We start from the raw sequence: 15,040 nt of genomic DNA, 5'->3' as shown, positions 1-15,040 counted from the left end.
TAAGTATGAAGTTCATCGTCGCCCTGCACAGAGGGTGCTTCGAGCGACTGGGTGACTGACAGCCCGAACAAGCAGTTACGCTCCCAGGCTCAGGTGGGAGAGGCACACGTAGCCCACAGCCTGACCTTATTCAGCTGAGCTGGGCATTCTGGGGCCAGCTCGCGGCCACCGTCCCCTGTTAAGGTTAAAATATTGTTGAGTTGATTGATGATGAAGCTCTGATCGTGTTACTCTCCTACGGAAATAATTTTTGACTTGTTCCACCTGCCGCAGAAGCAGATCCAGATCCCTTCCTCTGACTCTCGTGGCTTGTCGTGGTCTGACCCCAATCTGCCGTCCCAGTGGTGGCTCTTACTGCCAGACTTCAAGAGTCCTGTGATGCAGACAGAGCTGAACGGCTCTCTAAATCTGCCCCTCACTTTCCCTCCTCTGCAGTCACTTACATCTGGCGTTCCTCGGAGATGCTCATCGAGCTGAACGTCCTTGCCCTGTCTTAGACAGTTGGCGGCTGCCATGACCAAACACCATAGGAGCTGGGCGGCTCGAGCAGTAGACATTTACTCTTGGCGGTTCAGGAGGTGGGCAAATCCAAGAGCGAGGTTCCAGCAGATTCAGTTTCCTGGTGAGGGCCCTCTTCCTGCCTTCCTGCTGGGTCCTCACGGGTGGAGAGAGGGAGCTCTGCTGTCCTCCCCTTCCCAAAAGGGCGCCGATCCCATCATGGCAGCCTCATCCGCACGACCTCATCGAAACCTAGTTACCTCCTGAAGGCCCCGTCTCCAGTTACCATCACACCAAGGGTTAGGGCTTCAGCGTATGAATGCTGGAAGAACACGAGCATTTAATCCATAATGCTGCCTAAATCCCACCTACCCTTCAAGCTTCATTTAAAATCCAGTCTCATCCACGCAAAGGAGATTCCTTGTTTCCTCCAACTATAAGGTCCCGTCTTCTCAATTCCTATAACCCTTTGTGTACACCCCTCCTAGGACATGTATGCATTCCGTCGTGTATTGTGTTTTGTATGTGCTTGATTTTCTTTACTTGATGCTGAGGTCCTTGAGGGCAGGGGCCGTTAACTTTTTATTCTGTGAACCACTGGCCTTTAACCCAGAGTCTCTGACGACCACGCACTTAGCACGCAAGTGACTAGGTGCCCCCAACAGCAGGAGAGCCTGGCGTGGGTGGCCGCAGGACTTCTGCATGTGACAAATGTGTGGGTAAAGCCAGGGTCCATCGTGATACCTCCAGTCTGCCGGCTGCTCAGTGTTTGACACATAATCCCCGCGCTGACAGATTCCTCCAGTGTGGTTTTCTCAACTCTTCCGTAAGGGGATGAGTTACGTATCACTCTCCCGGTATCAGTGAGGAATCTTGTGCGTGCCTCTGAACCCGTGCAGCCCCGCGCTGACATGGGAATGATGGGGCCACACTCGCTTTAAAATAATCCGCTCCTATCTCCTCGGTGCGACTTCTGTTGTTGATATAAAAAGAATCCACAATGAACATCTGTGAGATATTAATACTTCTCCCTCTTCATATTGATCCTTAACAGTACATTGTGCCCTAACATGGTACCACAGGCCCCCAAAGATCATAATAAGACGTTCTCCTTACAGGAGAACCAGATTGTCTTTCATGGTTCTTCAGAGCACAGGAGGGATGACTCGTGACTGTCACCTCTGCGGCCACCACCACCGCCAAGGAGAGCCACTGTACCCGTCCATCCTTTATTCAAACGGACTTCAGTGAGTCATTTCACTTACAGCACCCATTACATATATTCTCCTGGGCATACCTGAGGCCCAGAAAGCTCAAGAGCCTGGATAATTTCTAATTTTTACCGCCAACGTAGTATTACCTGTGTGTTGTTATTCTCCAGAGCGAAATAATCAAAATACAAATTGTCACGGCAACTCACCCGTGTAACTTTGTTTAAGGGCTGTGAGCTCCGTCTTCCCGAGGAAGCTGCTCTTCGCGCCACGCCAGGGCTGCTGCTCATTTGCATAATTGCAGGCGGAGGAGATGTTCCCCCACATACTTAAATTATATATGTTTCCATTTCGTTAATGAAACACCACCAAAGTTCAGGAGCGAGCCTGTAGGTTATCCTGACTGCTGATTCCCTTGCACCAAAAAGCAACCGCCGCGTCAGAGCCACAGAGATGACCTTTCGCTGAGGGGTTGCAAGGTCTATTACTACGAGTCATAGCTGCTCAAACACCAAGCACCAGGCACTGGGCAGAATACAGAAAAGAGTCCTCCCCGTCAAGCTCCTACCCCCCGAAGCAGGATGGAGAGAACAAGGAGAGATCACCTCCTAAGCACGGGTATCAGAACCCCCTTCCTCCTCCTCACTGCCCCAGAGCAGTGCTTTCTATTTTCATTTCCATGCTAACAAGGTAGACCTGTCCTAGCGTGTGTGCTGAAGAGGTTCTTTCATGCTCACGGCCTGGGGAGCTTTAACATAGTTAGATGTACTCTAACAGCAGGTTGCCATCAAAAAATTCTATAATAGGATTAAAATAAAAGAGAAATGCACTTGCCGTGGAATGGCAATGATTATTTAACACGTTTCAAGTGCTTGGCGGGAAGGTGCCGCACAAACACAGCAGACAGGCCCGCTGTGTGGGTGTGTAGCCTTCTTAACAATCAGGGTTTTGTGTTGTGATCATGGATTTTCGGAGCTTGGCTTTGGAGTGTATCCGAAAGCTGTACAGCGAGGCTCTGGGACAAGTCACTGTCGCTATCGGGGATGATCAGATTGATCTGTGCTCGCTTAAGCCCTTGCCGCCTGTCCACCGCACTGAGATGGTGAGCTCTAGGAGGGCGGGAAGCTGTCCACCCTGTGCACCCCATAATTCCCAGGGTCTAGAGCCGTGAATGGGAGTTCTACGACAAAAGAGTTCCAAGCATGGGCTCTGTGGTCAGATTGCAAAATGTGACCTGGGACAAGTTTCTCAATAATAGCTTCAGTTCTCTCATTCCTAAGGTAGCGGTGACAATGCCACGATTGTCTGGCATCCTTCTTAGGACACCTGAAGCACAGCCCCGATTTCCGAATCTGGCACCCTGGGCTCCACAGACCGTTGCTGGGAGTGGGCGTGCTAGGAGAACCTCGGCTTCAGGGTCCGTGGCGGCAGAAACAGCTTTTGGAGGCCTCTGCTTCTTCCTGCCTCACTTGGAAGATTCATCCCCCGTGGCCTCTGGAGACACAGAAGGTGTTGGGTGGTATGGGAGGGAAGGAGAGACGCTTGGCATATGCCCACAGGGGCTATGGAATGGGCCAGTTGAACCCAACGTCTGACACTCCCGGCTTCCGTGTCCTCTTGGGACACAAGGAGGGTGATCTCAAGGAGAAGTTTCTTCTGGAGTCTGGAGAAGGGGCCTTATGGATGGTCATGTCCTTGGTGTTATCAAAATCTCCCCTAGTTTGAACTCCCTGTCCTCATGAGCTTTGCCCGGCCACCTCACATTGAAGCCCCCGTCTCTGGCAATCTCTTGCACCTGCCAGCTTTCCATCCTTCCTGGCTGCTTTTCTTTCATCTCTGTGTTGGGGGTTCTCTATTTGCAGCTCCTCTCCCCTCCCACCAGATGCCTTTCCCTCCCTTTTCTGTCCTACTCTGTGCGCCGGGAGAATTGGCCCCCACTCTCTGTACCCCCGACCCTGCTTCCTTGCTCTTTGATTTCCAGTTGGATTGTGCCCATGGGGGGCACTGGGAGGAGATCAGAGGGTGGAAGAAAAGGTAGATGGAGGTTTTTCTTCCCCATAGGCATGCTGTGTGGCACTGTGATGTGGCTTGATCCCCTCCACCTCCACAGCGCTGACCTGATAGCCCCGGCTTCAAGCCTCCCGTGTGCTCTTTGGACTCTGGTAACACTATTTCCTCCCACTGCCCTGTCATATCTGGGGGAGGAGATGGTTTCCTGCTGTGGTCAGCCTCTGAGGGCCATGCCGTTCGGTGGTTCTCTTGACTGTTGGCTGTGCCTTCTACAATCTGACTTCATTCAGTCTCTTCATGGGAACTATCTGAAGGGAATTCTGTTGCCTGCTTGGACACTGATTGATGAACCCTGCAGAGGTGCCCATTTTAGAGAACCCTCAGGGTCCTGTCCTTCCTCTCTCCTTTTCTTCACAGCAGATTTTCTGCAAGTGGCCTCTCAGTACTTAGGATGTCCTCTTTAAGATTTCCACCACGTCCTTGCCTTTCACTTTCTGAGAAATCTCACCCATCTCCAGCACACTGAGCTCTCCCCCACAGACTGAGGATCATCTAATTCATCCAGGGAATAAGTACCAGCAAATATTTAGGGAGCATCTAATGTGTGCCAAGCACTGCTGTAGGTCTGGACTATGCCAGTGAGCAAGTACTCAAAGATTCATGCCCTTATGGAGCTTGCGTTGTTGGGGGTCATATCTGTGCTATTGGCTCCTCGCCGGATCTCCACAGCTATAGCTGTGCTTTCCTACTGGGCCTCCCACTAGCTTAAGACATCTGAACCCAAATTCACTGGAACCCAAACCCCAGACTCGTCTGTCCCTCGTCAAATATGGCACCATCAGCGCCCCCACCTACCGTTTTTCCCATGTTATGTTATCTTGTCCATTTCCTTCATCTCCAATCCGATTCTTTCAAGTTTGCCTTAGAGTTCTCTCCAAAATATCTCGTTTACTCTCCATTTCTAATTCTCTGGCCACAGGCAAGGCTCTCACCATCTCTCACCTGGCCCCCTGCAATGGCCCCTTACCTGGTCCGCTGGTCTCGACCCTCTTTCCTCTCTTCCATCCTTTCCCATCACTGCTGCTGAAGTTAGTCTCTAGACGGCTTCCTTGCTTGAAGAATTCTGCCAGTTGCCCGTTGCCACACTTCTTGGCAAGACAATCGGTCCCCCATCGCTGTGGATCTCCTGCCTTCTGCAGCCCCAACACCTACCACAGACTTGGCTACCCTCCTGCCTCAGCCACCTGCCCCTGCTTGGCCATGCGAGCCTCCTCGCTTTTTGCTCACATCCTTTCCCCAGATCACTGTCGTCTCCCTCGCCCCCTTTTTTGTCAGTCAAGGCTCTCCAGAGACCTTCTCCTCAATGAGGTTTTCCCTGACGCTTCCCCAAAAAACTGACTCCGCTGTCTTTTTTACTCCCACTGTCTTCGTTCTTCCCACTTAAAGTGTTGTTGTGTGGCCAGTTTCACAAACACTCTGTCTCCTTCTAGCCTGGGAGCTCTTGGAACCCAGGACTTTTTTTTTTTTTTTTTTTTTTGAGTTCTTGCTAGTTGGCATAGAGTTTAGCCTAGAGTTGTTAGGGCATGTTATGACGTCCATCCGAAATGGCTGATCCGCACCGTCACGCTGCCCTCTGGCAAAACACTCTCTAAGTCCCTGCCTTCCCTTCTTGCCACCAGCCTGGTCCACTGCGGGTAGCTGCCGCTGTGCCGCGCCGTCCACAGAACGCATTCCTGCCTCCAGTCTGTCCCCTGCTATCTGGCACAACAGCCAGTATACCCAGAAGCACCCCAGACCTAGCAAACTGAAATAATCTTGGGATCTCTGTTTTATTTTATTGATGCTACGTATTTATTTATGTGCATATTCAATTTATGATTACATACAGATTTTTAAGGACACCCTTTATAGTCCCAGAGGTCGGAAAGGTAGTGCCCTCTCGGGGAGGGCACCTGAGGCAGAAGCTTAAATCTCATCCATGTGCGATTCAAATGTTACCAAAGCCTGGAGCCTGCTTGTCTGCTCGTCTAGCCACAGGGCCCCTGTCCTGACCCTCGCACCCCAGGTTGCTGGAACTTCTGTCCCCTTTCAAGTGGGCCCTGAACTGGCCGTGATGACTGGGGGGCATGTCGCCTGCCGTGGGGAGAGAGGAGATAGACAGGACTTAACCCCAGGTAGTACTTCCTGGGATCAATAGCCGCCTGGAGGTGGCCTCACTAACAATAACCTGGCCAGGAGCATTACCGAAATCCTCTGCTCCAGTTCCCAAACAGCTTGGGAGTGGGGCCAGCCTGGGCCTCTGTGGTTTGTGTTGCCAAATTTTAAAGTGCCCTGAGGTTGGAGGTTGGCTTCAGATGTAGGATTTCTTTATCTGGGGTGATCGGATCTTTTCTACGTTCAACCCCCTGATCCCTCCCCCCCTCCCACCCCCAAATAAACAACAACTGACCAACTAAGGAACCAGACAACAAAGTTTGATGCACCAGCACCAGGGAGAAAGTCTCATCTACAGTCGCCTTTATGGGGTTAACCTGACACTACAAACTGCCCACCTCCAGCCTCAAATGATGACGGGAAGGGCAGAGCCCCGGGGTGGCTGACCAGCCTGTGGTCAGAGACCTCCAGTGGAATGGAAAGATGAAGTGAAGAATGAGGAAGATGTGGTGCCCCTGCCTCTCAGTCAGTAAAAAGCTTGAAATTGATTTTGATTTTCTGGAAGTTAATTTGGTACCACATTGCAAATCTACAGTACACGCTTTCCTGTGTTTCAGCACAAAGTAGATTTCCAGCAGCTGAGAGTCTGTCGACTTCCTGATGACCTCCCAAGTGGAGCTCACAGCTGTGCAAGGACTGTTTCTGACAGCGGGGGGAGGGACGGGGTGCCCCCTAAGCTCCCTCGTCTTCCCAAAGGAGGACTCTGGGGAGATTTCAAAAACTAGCAGAGGAGAGAGCAATGAGATTACATTCTTGAAACATCACAAGCAGGGGCCCATCGGGTCCTGCATTCTGCGTTGGCTGAGGCCCATGCCCGGGGCAAGACTGGGGCAAACACAATGTCAGTGGGGTCTCCTGTGCGCTCCAAAATGCAAGCTCCTTGGGCGTGGAAGAAATTCCAGGAAGCGTTTAAAGTGCAGAGCCAAGAAATTGTTAAAAATGCAGAACTATCGACCTTATTTTCATTGCAATATGAGGGCTGAGTATTACATAACCGGTACGTTTTCATCTATTCCTCAGAGGAAGGAGGTTCAAAGGCTGAGAAATAGCTCAGTGTCTTCCTCTCCTTTCAGGTGACTGTGGAGGATGAATGATGTTGCTGTGGTTCTGATGTGGGTGTATTGTCCGATTTGTATTGGACATTTGAAGGGAAAATGCATTTTTCACATGAGGCTGGCCTGATTTGAGCATGGTGGATCCTTTTATTTTAATTTTTCAAATTTATTCAAGAATTGCTGACTTTTCAATTCGAACATCAATGGTCTGTGTAAGGTTCGTTTTCTTTTCTCCACTTGGAGAAATCCAAGTGGATATTTTCTTCCCCCTTGTTCTTTTTACACCTTTCTGCTGAATGAGCCTTCTAGAAAACGGCCACTAGATGGCAGTATCACTGCATCGCTGAAGAGTATCCAGCCGGGGACAAAGAAAATAAGGCTACTTTCTGTCTTCCGCGTCCTGCAAAATCCAGAAGGTGGCAGATTTTAGCTAGTTATGAAAGCACGCCTGCAGAGAACAATGTTGCCTTTTAGAAAAATTATTTTTATTTATCTTTCCAGAAGGAGAGATTATGAGCTGAATAAAATTATCTGTGATATTTAAAATATTTGAAAATGTTTCACAGTTTTAGAGTATGTAATACAAGCTGAAGGACCAGCGGAGCTACGGTGACACAAAATCAAGGTGAAATTGACCAATAAATTGAGAACTCCATTACAGGGACAATTTCCCCGAGTTTGAGTCATAGTGTTTGAGTGATAACCTAAACCTATCTAAACTTTGTGGAACACAGAAGGCGAAGATGGAAGGAGATAGAGAGGGACACTGGAGGAGGTGCCCGACCGCAGCGTGGGCGCTGATGTTTATATATTTTCACCAACTTTTCCAGGCTCCCGGAGGACTTTCAGCAGACGGTTCCGTTCTCTTCAAGGTTACTGATTACCTGAAGGGATCCTGGTTTTAAAAATGAAAAATGGCATCTTGAATACAATCGTCCAATTTAGAGAGGGATCATGTACCCTAGGCAGCTTTGCTGGCTATCGGGGGCCTTGGCAAGATATACGAAACCACATCCATTCTGTGGAGGGCACGGCCACAGTTTCCATTCATCACCGCACACCTTGGGTAAGTGTGTGCTGGCGTCTTCTAAGGGAATATCCGTTTCTTAGTTTGGCCTCCCCAGCCGTGCGGACGGGCTCGCCTTCTCACCTCCTGCAGGAAATACACATTCATGAGAAGGTGCCGAGCGGTGGTGGGACGGCTGGACAGCAGGATGGTGGCTGGAAAGTCATTCTTCTGAGTGACAGCTCTACATGGCTCTTGGCACGCCAATATGTCAGGAAACTGGTGTTCTGACTGGCGTCATTTATCTCATTTAAATATTCCAGAGAGAGTAGCCTCACAACTCAAGTTAGATTCATTTTCGTCTTCGTACTCTAAAAGGGCCTGGCAGCCTCTCACAAGTGGAGGGAGAGGGAAAAAAAAAGGGAGAAAGAAAAAAATTGGTGAGGACATGCAGCAAGTGAGTGATGTATAAGGTGAACACAGAATTCAATATCCAGGACGAGGACACATATGTCTTGGACCCCAGATATATAGCTCAGAACTGATGGAGAAATGGGCAGGAAGAGAGATAATCTTTATCTCTGTTCCCAAGCCTTTAGAAATACCTAAGGCTAAATCACCCTGAGAAGAGAGTAGGAAATGAAGACTGCTTCAAACCACCCACGAGATTTCAGAGAGCGGGCCACTGGCTGAGCACCGTTCTCCGTCTCTGTCTCTGTCTCTCTCTTTTTTAATTTTTCTGAGTCATACCCCGAGTTCAGTTGGTATATGGGAGTAACTGTAAAATGTTTGGGTCCAGACGAAGATTCTGGATTTCAGTGTTCACTCAGGAAGAATTGCTGGACTTTACTTGGGTTTTACCATCTCAAATCTTCCTAAGCAGTGGGTGGGTGGGTAGCATTCCCCACAGCCTAATTCGTTCCTCAGAAAACCATGTTAGAATATTCATTTTTCTTCCCCTTAACATTTCAGATGCCTGCTCATATATGTGTGTTTATGTCCGTACTAACCACACAGTCTTTCTGATAACCTGAATCTTTTTTTAAAAGTTTGTCATCCCTGCATCAGACTTTGAAGAGGTTGGGAATAACTGTCGTTTGAACGATGAGAACAAACTTTGGTGCCCAAAAGGAGGGAGTCCATTGTATGTTATACAGTCTCCTGTGTTCAGTTACTGCCTATTCCTTCCCCACAAAGGGGGTCTATGATTGAAGAAGTGAAAAGGGACTCAGGAAAGGCTTTGGTAGTCACTAGCTTGTGAAGCGTCAAGTCCATTATCTGCGTTGGTCCTAATAATCCTGGAAGTCCCATCATGGCCAAACCAATGCATCGGAATTGATGTGCTGTGCGTTTCCTTGAATGTCAGAAAATTCTTCCGTCCTCCAATCGGCTGACTTAGTTAGCCTCTGGCGTTCCCTGGTGAAGTGCCCTGTCAGGGAATCCTACTGGTGTAGCTTCATTATCCTTGCAAATGTTTCCCTCTCAAACTTTGCAATTGTAAGTAGATGGGGCAACTCCAGAGAATCCCTTTCAGGGTGGTCAACCTGCAAAGAGTCAGCTCTTCCAAATCCTATGTACCCGGAGGACTTAGACCTTTCCCAGGGGCCTTGCAGACCTTCATTTCATTAGCATGCTTCAGAGCCCGGGGCCCCATGTTTGTGTGCCTGTGTACAGGCTGAAAGAACGGGGGTGCACGTCCCGGGTGTGTTTTTCCTTGCTGGGGCAGGAGAAAGGGCCTCTCTGGTCTTTGCAGGAATTTGCTTTGTTTGGTTCTGTTTACTTAACTTTGCAGTAGTTGTGAAGCAGATAAATCAGCAGGTGGGAACGAAGAGTCTGGCTCTCTTCTACCCTAAACAGGATTGGGGAGGACTCCTCCTGCTCTCCGTTCTTCACTTTCCTTGTGGAGCAAATGGGCACGATAATGCTTGCCCTCCTTCACTTGGGGGCACCTCACGGCTTGGCAAAATCTGTGAGATCATTTTGATGAGAAGTATTTATTATACCCAACGTGAGGAGTTTTTTGTTTTATAATTAACCACAAGGAAGGGGAAAGAAGTCCTAGATGCCCTCTGTACAGCTCACTGTGTATTTCTGGTTTGTTTCCCTGCCAGCGCAAGGTAGGACGCCCCCTCCTGCCTTTTCTAAGTTGGATGTGGCTATTATGATTTCCTTTGTCTCGAGAAACATGACTGTTGCTTTCAGGCTGATGCTTTAGGAATCTGGTCTGAATGGCTATTTTCTGCTCCCCTTACCCTGAGTCACTCTGAAGAATTAGAGATGGAACTTTCTTCAGCCAGAGTCCCTGAAGAGATCTTGATGAGCAAAGCCCCCTTCCCACCCCATGTTGCGTATTCAGGTAGGGCGTTTTGTAGAAGTAAGAAGCAAACTTTTGTGTACTAAACCTCTGAGATTTGGGGATTATTTTTTATCACTGTGAAACCTCGCCTCTTCTGAGTGATGCATGGGAATTACATTCGGATGCATTTCCTATAGGCGCAGAAGGCAGTGATAGGTTTCTGAGGTTTTCTGATATGTTTATGAGGTTCTACATTCTGTGGTCTTTATTATTTCTCTTTTCTCTGCCTTTGACTAATGACATTTTTCTGTTAAGGAGAACTTTACTGGCCCTTGGCACGTATGTTCTATCTTCCTGGCACACTCTCCTCCAGCTTCTCCCCCTGTCGCCCACCTATCACTTAGGTCTGGCTGAAACATTACTTTTACGGAGACATCTTCCTTGACTTTTCCGACGGCTCCTTCTTTATGCCCAAGTGCTATGCTATCTTTATCAGTATTTAACCATTGTATTGTAATTGCCTTTTCTGGGATGTCTCTCCATGTGATATTTTCTTGTATCTTTATCATTTGGTTCCAGTGTCTAACTAATCACAAATGCCATATTTAAAAAAAAAAAAAAAAATGAGTGATAGAGAAGGGTACTTAAGGAATATGGAATCTGGATTTTTTTTCACCTATGTTCTGTCTTTTTTCTCCTTCTGTGCTACAATTCTCTAAATTGGCCAAAATGAGAGTGTTTTGGTGGGTGAGGGACAGCAGCCAAGATGTGCATCATTGGTCTGCAGTCAGAGGGGGGATGGGTCACACCTCTGACTTTTCACCTTCAGCTCAGCTGTGGGGTCACCACAAGCTCCGGGTCTGGGAGACTGCTTCCCCCACTGCCTCCTGATCTCTGGTCCCACAACCATGGGAGCCACCCCTCTGGTGAGCTGAACGCCCCTAAGCTGTTCTTGCTGTTTTGGAGTAGGACACAGGAAGATCATAGAGGATAGCAAGAGTGACCTCTATGATTTGAACATATGATTTGACCTCTATGAACAGAAATAGTTCATCTCTGTCCCTGAAATGGTCCTATAAGTAGGGTGATAGGCAAAACCTTAGGGGTGGGAGATATTTGCTGACGTTACTGTTAATTCTCTTGCCTTGTGAGGGCCGCTGTCCAGGGTGCTGGGCCCAGAAACCATCATTGATCCTGTTCTCAGTCTCCCCCCCCCCCCCGACCCCCAACCCCACGAGTGAGCAGTCAGGGATTAACCTCTGACTCTGCCTCCATGTATTTGTAACAATGATATCGATGCCGTCACCATCAAAAACAAAAGAGTTAACATTTCTGGGGTGCTTCTTATGTTCCATGAACTTAGCTAAGGGCTTTGTAGGTGCAATTTCATTTACTGTTTGAAACAGTGTTAATGTGAAGTTAGTGCCATTGCTATTTACATATGAGAAATTAAGGCTCAGCGTGGTGAAGCATATTGCCAGTGTCACGCAGCTGGTAAGTGACAGAGATGGGACTTGAACCAAGCAAGGTCTTTTAATTTCACCCAGGTTTTTCCTCTTGCGTTCTCTGGCCCAGAGGCTGCAGTGCCTTCAAGTAATTATGGAATTTCAGGATCTAATGAAATTAAGGAGAGGATTTTTTTGATTGGTGTGTCTCCTCCAGCCTCCTTCGCATCCTACTGAATGAGGGGTCCATTGCTTGGCCTCTTCTTCAATCCAATCCCAATCATTGCCAAAATCTGGAAGACTACCCCTGACTTCAGACTGTTCCTTTTGGCACCTCTTCAGGAGAAGAAATTTTCCTGGAGATATGATTTTGGCTGGCACCGAGGCAGCAAAGGGACCTTTAAAAAGAAGCATTATGGTTCTTTGGCATCATCATTCTAGGGTGCTGAGATATAATGAAACAAGGAACACACTGAGAGCCAAGGTCATTATGAATATAATTCAGATTTTAAATTGCTATTTGTGGAAAAATATTCCTTCGGCTTGGTTGAACCAGGTTAAATCTCTATAGCAATTATATTTACAGGCAATTGCTTGGCCCTGTACTTCCCTTTGCCTATGCGGACACAGTAAGCTTTTGAGTTAGTAGGCAGTAGAGCAGTACATAAAAACAGAATATTGTTATTGCTCTCATTAAGAGAGACCCTGATTCTTTTAATTCTGTTCTAACAAGAGGCTTTGGAAAAACAAGAGAAATTTCCGAATATCTGATTAATTTAGATTGAGCAATTAACAAAGTGATATTGTTAACATTCCTCTTAGCATCACTCATTAGGTTGGCTGCGTGGGAGGCAGCCTTCGACTCAGGAAGGAGGCCGTTAGAAGCAGGCACCACGATGGATCTGTGAGTCCGCCCAAGTGAGACTTGTAAGCAGTCCGGTTCCTGTCTTGGAGGCTTACAGGGGTTGAAAAATCTGCTTTTGGTGGTGTGTGGTGCCGGGCTGGTTTTCATTCTAGCAGAGGACGGAATTGCCAGAGAAAAAAATGTTATTTTCACAGTTTGTGTTTTCTTTAGAGGTGATGGCTGTGCTGCTCCTCTCTGGGTGAACTGGTGGAGGCAGGCTGGTTGCTCCCTGGTTCCTTCTACACTGACCCCAGGACCTCTGCTCCTGCGGGCTGTTGGCTAGGACTGTCACTGGGTGTATTTGGAGGCAGTCATGGAAATTAAACCAATAAGAAATCGGCCACTACTTGAATATATCCAGATGTGTCTCCAAATACCACGTGCCCCATCTGATGTTTCATTAGTGAGGCCAGGTGAAACTGACCTGGCTACGATGGGGTCCCTTTGAATGAATCAAGGGACTCCTTGATTCATTGCAGGCCACCTGGAGAAAGGGGTGAAACAGGCATTTTTGAGGCAACTCCAGTGGTGGTGGGGGCATCTAAGCCTTTCCAGATGGGAACTGTTGTAAGTTGGGGAAGCTCCCAAAACAAGTGTTTGGGGGTGGGGACAGCTCAGGCAGCAATTCAAGGGCTGAACAATGAATGTGAGCTGGCCCTGGGAGAGAATCTTCCACGTTTTGTGAATGAGGGGTTGGCCAAGAGTCACCTAGTGAGAGCTGCTGGATTATCCAGAGATGGTGTCCGCTGTTGTATAATAATCAGTGAAACTGGGTTGGTCCACTCATGTAAGAAGGACCCTGATGCCCAGTGGTTGGACAGGTATGAGCCAGGTGGAAGGCGGTGGGGGCGAGAAGGGCTGTGCACACGTGGCAAGGTGCCAGCTACCCTGGGTACCAGAAAAAGGTTCCAGCTTCTGGGGAAGAGGACTGGCACACAAGGAGAACACCGGAGCCCTATCATGCCAGGATTCAGAGCAGGTCTCCAGACTTCTGCTTAGAAGGTGGTGTGAACTGAATTTGAATGAAGGGAATGAAGGGAAAGCTCTGTATTACAGATGTCCCAATGTAAGAGAAACTAATAGGACCATAAAATGGGGTTGCCTGGATATCCGGGGCTCACTGTGGGTACTCCACATCCTGAGACTGCTGGATTTGAAAGAAATCTGTTGGAAGGGTGACATGGGAACCTGGCAAAAAATATAAAGACTCCTCAGACCTCAGGTCTTTGATTGGAGGCCACGGAGAGCTGACACAATAGAGGCCACTGCTCTGCTAGCCTCTGGCCTGTGTAGGCAGAAGGGCACGGGGCATCAGGGCCAGGAGCAGGACTTTCCAGAAACTCAAGCTGCTGAGAGTTGACGGGCAGAGAGAGGACTGCTGCCCATTTCTGAGGAAAGTTCTTCCGGATCCCATAGAGCCCACCCCTTCCACTGGCCAAGGCCTTGGCACCCATTTATGCACCTAGCAAACAGCTACCCAAATTAAAATGCCAAAAGCAACATCTGAATCCTTTCTGTCATCAACGACTTTAGACAACATGTGTCGGCCTAGGCATTCGCATATAAAAATTCGCGTGGAGGTTACTGGCCATATGTTCCAATTCCAGATGTAAACTCTGTAACTCTGAATAAATCCTATTTTCAGGTCTTTATACTGCGTAGAATCTGGAGTTTGACGCACTGGTTTGAATTTTAGTTTGCCACTCCCTAGCTAATGGCTGTGGGGCAAGCGATTTCTTTTAATCTCAGATTCCTCATCAATAAAATGGGAATAAGATTGTGCTTGGGCAGATTGGGGATAATGCGTACAAAATGCCCAGCCCAGAGACGCTGCTTAATAACTAGAAGGGGAACGTACATGCATCCCTTGGGAAGCCAGCCCAATGGGCTTGGGGCATTGGACTATGTTTGTAGTGAAATGAGAATGTCAGAAACAAGGAGCGCATGATTTTATTTATTTTGGCCCTTTTGCCGCTGATCAAAAACCCCATGGAGACTCTCTGTGATAGGTCTGGCTTCTGTTTTGAATTATATGGCACTAGTGAGTTCTGTCCCTCCTCCTGTCCCCTCCTCTCCAGTTGGGTATAAGGAGACCTGTTAGTGATAGCAGAGTGTCTCCATCTCCAGCTACCAGGATGGGATGAAAGGTTGAGAATCGCTGACACATGCCGTACGTGCTGGAAAACCCAGAGATACTCTATCCCCTTTATTTTCTCTTTAAGGAGAAAATTCATTAGATTGCATTTTGCTCAAGTGTATGCCAACACAAAAGCCAGAAAGAGTCAGTTCTGGAAAATAAGATGCAACTTCTCCTGGGTCCAATAGTGGAAAAAGGATTTTCAAATATCCTCTTTTATCTAGCTCAGAAAATCTTACAGAGGTTAATTTAGTGACAATTATG

Source organism: Mustela lutreola, chromosome 13 (genome assembly GCF_030435805.1).
Source record: "Mustela lutreola isolate mMusLut2 chromosome 13, mMusLut2.pri, whole genome shotgun sequence".
Taxonomy (NCBI): Eukaryota; Metazoa; Chordata; class Mammalia; order Carnivora; family Mustelidae; genus Mustela; species Mustela lutreola.
Note: the sequence above shows the minus strand (reverse complement) of the source record.